Consider the following 6442-nt stretch of genomic DNA (forward strand, 5'->3'; position numbering starts at 1 on the left):
AAAAGAAAGAGAGAGAGGGAGAGAGGGAGAAGGAGAGGGAGACGGAGAAGGGGAGGGGAGGGGAGGGGAGGGAAGGGGAAGGGAGGGGAGGGGAGCAGAGGAAAAGAAAAGAAAAAAAAAGAAAAGATTATTTTTAAAACTCCATGTACTTGGAAATTACGCCTGTAATCCCAGCACTTTGGGAGGCTTAGGCATGTGGATCACTTGAGCCCAGGAGTTTGAGATCACCCTGGGCAACATGGTAAAACTCCATCGCTACCCAAAATACAAAAATTAGCTGGGCATGGTGGCACACACGTGTGGTCCCAGCTGCTTGGGAGGTAGATGTGGGAGGATCGCTTGAGCCTCGGGGGTGGAGGTTAAAGAATGGCTAAAATGCAAAACACTGCCAACACCAAATTCTGCCAAGGATGTGGAGTAACAGGAACTCTCATTCATTGCTGTTGGGAATACAAAATGGTATAGCCACCTCTGAAGACAGTTTGGTAGTTTCCTATAAAGGTAAAGATAGTCTCAGCATGCAATCCAGCAGTCACACCTTTGGGTATTTACCGAAATGAGTTGAAAACTTAGGACTACACATAAACTTGCACATGAATGTTGACAGCAGATTTATTTATAAGCTGGAAACAACCAAGATGTCTATCAGTAGGTAAAAGAATAACCAAACTGGTACATCCTTACAATGGAATATTATTCAGAACTAAAAAGAAATAAGTTATCAAGCCACAAAAAAATAATATGGAGAAACCTTAAATGTATATTGCTAAGTGAAAGAGGTCAGTCTGAAATGGCTACATACTGTATGATTCCTACAATATGATATTCTGGAAAAGGCAAAGCTGTAGAGGTAGTAAAAAGATCAGTGGTTGCCAGGGATTCCAGGGGAGGAGGAAAGGCAGAATATAGCTGGAGCAAGGGGAATTTTAGGCCAGTGAAACTATTCTGTGTGATACAGTAATGGTGGATACATGACATTATGCATTTGTCAAAATCTATGGAACTGTGCAACATGATGAGTGAACTCTAATGTAATCTATAAACTTTGGCTAATAATGTATCATTTTGTAGCAAATGTACAATACCCATGCGATATGTCAATAATAGATGAAACTGCATGTGGTGAGGGGAGGTATGTGGGAGCTCTCTGCACATTCTGTTCAATTTTTTTTTTTTTTTTTTTTTTGAGACGGAGTCTCGCTCTGTCGCCCAGGCTGGAGTGCAGTGGCAGATCTGGGCTCACTGCAAGCTCCGGCTCGCGGGTTCACGTCATTCTCCTGCCTCAGCCTCCCAAGTAGCTGGGACTACAGGCGCCCGCCACTACGCCCGGCTAATTTTTTGTGTTTTTAGTAGAGATAGGGTTTCACCGCGTTAGTTGGGATGGTCTTGATCTTCTGATTTGTGATCCACTCGCCTCAGCCTCCCAAAGTGCTGAGATTACAGGCGTGAGCCACTGCACCCAGCCTCAAATTTTCTGTAAACCTAAAACTGCTCTAGAAATAAAGTCAATTAATATTTTTTTTGAAAAAAAGTTATTGTGTGAACTATCTAAAATGTTTTATTCATTTGTTTATCCATTCCAAGGACAACTTAATGTCAAGCACTGGGCTAGGGATTCATGGGACATCATATGCAGAAAATTCATAAGGAACTGTGGCCAGAAGTGCTAGTTGCCCACCTATTATCCATTCTCCCTTTCCACTTAGTTGGGGGCATTAAACAATTGCATTTACAAAATACAATTTTCTGTCTTCATTAGGAGTAGGTGTGGCCATGTGACTAAGTTCTGGCTAGTTAAGCAAAAGTTTTTGTATGGGATTTTTGGTAATGTTTCTAAAAAGGGGACAAGCTGGGCGGGGTGGGGTTTGTGAGTGTTAAATAGCTTAAATTGTGAATGTTATATAACTTCATCTTCTATCTTCCACAGGTAAGGTTCAGCAAAGTCTATGTCATTCTCTAATCCTTTTGATCCCGCGGATTCTTTGGAGGAATTTAAATACATATTGGATTTTGCAACCAGGTTTGCAAGAGGAAAATGCAAAGGTGAATTCTGGGTCTGCTGCCGGGGGAGGGTAGAGGATGGACAGCTGACATCTAGTCACAGAGGAAAGAACACAGAAAGAGATCTCCAGTTAAAGCCGATAGATTGAACCACACACAACCCACCTCCTTCTAAAATCCCTCTAGAACAATGGTTTAAAAAAACACTTTAACATAAAACTTCAAAATCAAAAAGATAAGGAAAATGATGAAAACCACTCAGATAAGAAGGGAGGATATTTATGCCGAGGCTGCCGTGACTGGGAGTCCGCCAACATACCACCATACTTTGGTGAGACTTGAAGGCAGGCAGGGAGTGGAAACACTTTATGCTGTAGTGAAAAAAGGGGAAGGCTTCGGTATGCTCTGACTGGAGGTCACTGTCATGGGGAAACTGCAGGTGGGCTAACTAGAAGCTGGGCTTCTTGTGTAGTGGTTTGGCTTTCTCTGGTTGGTCCTGTGTTGAAAATAGGGGCAAAATATAGGGCAGCTGACTCATTGACCAAGCCCTGCCCAGGCTGGCCGATTGCGGAGGTTGTGGGTCAGAGTTCTGTTGTCATATATGGTCTGGCTACTGTCTGTTTATATAATCCGTCTGTCAGAGAACAGTAGAGGAGATCAAATTATTACCATTTTGGAAGCTGGAAAGCAGGAGGATAGTGCGAACTGAATTAGCAGACTTGCCCTCTATCAAAGGGGATGGCCAAAAGCAAGCCAGATTTGCCCCAGAAAACCACCAAAGGTTCAAGAATTGGCAGCACCAGGTACCCCCAGAAGCAGGGATAAAGTGGGAGCTTAAATTGGACAGTTGGTTCAAAGTCTATTTCAGAAGCATTAGAACACTGGATTCCTTCCCCAGCTCCCAAATGACTTCCTGGTGCAAGACTCAGGATTGATTCCCTGGAGACAGTAAAGTAGAGGGTTCTTTGTCTAGTTAAGGATGGGGTGCCATAACAAACATTCCAATTCAGTGAAAATACCTATTTTCAAGACTCTTACTTGACTCCCCTAAATCAGCAGCCAATGTTAGAAGCCAAGTGTTAAAGTTTTTCGGATAATTTTGCTATGAGCCTATGGGGAAATTTCATTACCATCTCATAGCAAGGCCTATATAGTATAAGAGCAGGCCTACAGTAGCATATGGGGGAAAGTCTGAAAGACTTTGAAATGGACCAAAAGATCATTGAGAAATGGAAAACTGCACTGTTTTAAGTATCCCCTTCTAGCTTATCAGATTCTGTGGGGTTTATACCTTTCATTGTCTTTGAGGTATTTAACAATTCTGAAGAGACAGACTCTAACTTGTAGAAAACTAAGAGTAACATAAATAATTATTGTCTTTAGATATACAAATAAATTCTGTTCTAAGAAGTTTCTGTTGACTTCCCTTTCTCACTGTTCTATTCAGAACATTGATTTCAGTTGGGGTGTAGAGGCTCATGCCTATAATCCCTGCACTTTGGGAGGCCAAAGCAGGAGGATTGCTTGAGCCCAGCCTGAGCAACATAGCAAGACCCCATCTCTACAAAAAAAACTTTAATTAACGGGGCATGGTGATGTGCACCTGTAGTCCCAGCTACTAGGGAGGCTGAGGTGGGAGGATTGCTTGAGCCTAGGAGTTTGAGGTTACAGTGATGTATGATGGCACCACTGCACTGCAGCCAGGGCAGCAGAGCAAGACCCTGTCAGAGGTGGGGTGGGGGGAAAGGTGAGAGAAAGAAAGAGAGAAGGAAAGAAAGAGAGAGGCCGGGTGTGGTAGCACACACCTGTAATCCCAGCACTTTGGGAAGCTGAGGCTGTGGATCACCTGAGGTCAGGAGTTCAAGACCAACCTGGTCAACATGGTGAAACCCCATCTCTACTAAAAATAAAAAAAAAATTAGCCAGACCTAATGGCTCACGCCTGTAATCCCACACACCTGGGAGGCTGAGGCAGGATAATTGCTTGAACTTGGGAGGTGGAGGTTGCAGTGAGCCAAGGTTGCACGGCTGCACTCCAGCCTGGGCGACAGAGCAAGACTCTGCCTCAAAAAAAAAAAAAGGCTGGGAGCGGTGGCTTACACCTGTAATCCCAGTACTTTGGAAGGTTGAGGTGGGCGGATCATGAGGTCAGGAGATTGAGACCATCCTGGCTAACACGGTGAAACCCCGTCTCTACTGAAAATACAAAAAATTAGCTGGGCATGGTGGCGGGCACCTGTAGTCCCAGCTACTTGGGATGCTGAGGCAGGAGAATGGCATGAACCGGAGAGGCAGAGCTTGCAGTGAGCCTAGATGGCACCACTGCACTCCAGCTTGGGCAACAGAGCGAGACTCTGTCTAAAAAGCAAACAAAAAAAAATGATTCCAGCATTTCCGATGGGTTTATATAGTTTTCTGGGTTTTGGGTTTCCCTTTGAATTGATTGTAACATCTTTTTCATTATTTAACTACTCATTAATTAGTAAATAAATAAAAATATTTGCCCCGTATTCATTTCATATCTGCATGAGAGTCATTGTACCTCTTTTTGTTTTACTATCATCCTTTAAAAAGTTCAATTCAAATATTCACTTTTGATAGGGATATTTTACAGGAAAAAAGATTGTTGACCAGGAAAGATGGCCCACGCATGTAATCTCAGCACTTCAGGAGGCCAAGAGGGGAGGATGGTTCAGCCCAGGAGTTTGAGATCAGCGTGGAAAACATAGGGAGACGTCATCTCTACAATTTTTTTTTTTTTTTTTTAATTAGCCAGGCATGGAGGCATGCAAGTATGGTCCCAGCTACTCGGGAGGCTGAGGCAGGAGATCCCTTAAGCCTGGGAGGTTAAGGCTACAGTGAACTGTGATTATACCACTGCACTCTAGCCTGGGTGACAGAGCGAGATCCTGTCTAAAAAAAAAAAAAAAAAAAAAAGATTGTTTATAAAGTTATTGTTCCATTAGATACAGAAACGAAAAGAGTATTTGCTAAGTCACTCACTGGACTCTTAACTGAAAAGTAAGTGGGTGAATGATTGGTTTCTTAGAAGTTTTAGTCCCATTAATTTATTAGAAATTTGTGTAGGCATTTTACAAGAAATCCTAATTTCTTCCTAGAAGGAAGCTTTCAATTACATCATGCAAAAAGATTGCATCCTAGTCCAGGTTTGGAATTTTTTTTCTTTTGTAGGATGATGACTCTCAAATCTCCAGTCCAAAGCTGTATCTCTAAATACTTACTATACCAGTGCTATTAGAAGTATTAGGATGAAGTGAGATAACGACCTCACTCCAGAATGTAAATCAGCATTCTGCTTCCTTCACTGAGAAAGAGAAAATCTTCCTACAAAAATGCTGAGGGAACTAAACATTGGTGTTCAGTGACATAGTTGCTTTACATTCTGTGACAAGCTTTTATCTTGTTGACGACTGATAACAAATTACACAAAGTGTGGAATAAATGCACAATGAAATATTACTCAGCCTCAAAAAGGAATGCAACTCTGACTCATACTACAACATGGATAAACCTTGAAGATATTACGCTAAGTGAAATAAGCTAGGCACAAAAGGACAAATATGGTATGATTCTACTTATATGGAGTACCTAGAATAGACAAATTCATAGAAACTAAAAGTAGAATAGTGATTATCAGGGCCTGGAGGGTGGAGTTCGTGTTTAAAAGGTACAGAGTTTCAGTTTAGGATGATGAAAAAAATCTGGAGACAGTGGTGATGGTTGCACAACAAATGTGAATGCACTTAATGCCACTGAACTGTATGCTTAAAAACTGTTAAAAAGGGCTGGGCATGGTGGCTTCTGCCTGTAATCCCAGCACTTTTGGAGGCTGAGGAGGTATGATCGCTTGAGCCCAGGAGTTTAAGACCAGCCTGGGCAAGATAGGAAAATCTCATCTCTATTAAAATTTTTAAAAATTAGCCAAGAGTGATGGCACCTGCCTGTGGTCCCAGCTACTCAGGAGGCTGAGGTGGGAGTATTGATTGAGCCCAGGAGGCTGCAGTGAACTATGATCGTGCCATTGCACTGCAGCCTGGGTGACAGAGGGAGACCCCATCTCAAAAGAAGTTAAAATGGAAAATTTTACTTCGTGTGTATTTTACTGCAATTTTTAAAAAAATTGCAGACTGGCCAGTGAAGAGGCCACATTTTGAGTTGTGCTATATTAGAGTCCAGGCTCTCTTAAGTATATCAACTCTGTTGGGGTGTACAACCCCTACAAAATAGCTCTTCTCTACTCCACATACATTCTACCCCTCTCTCCACTATTCATGTAGTTACTAAAACTAGAAACCTGTGAAATGTCCTAGACTCTTGCTTCTCCCTCATGTCGTTGTATGTAATCTGAACAATGATTGCCTAACTGTGCTGGTTATAAAGAAATTGTTCCGGGCTGAGCATGGTGGCTCATGCCCGTAAT

This window comes from Piliocolobus tephrosceles, chromosome 6, assembly GCF_002776525.5.
Source record: "Piliocolobus tephrosceles isolate RC106 chromosome 6, ASM277652v3, whole genome shotgun sequence".
Taxonomy (NCBI): Eukaryota; Metazoa; Chordata; class Mammalia; order Primates; family Cercopithecidae; genus Piliocolobus; species Piliocolobus tephrosceles.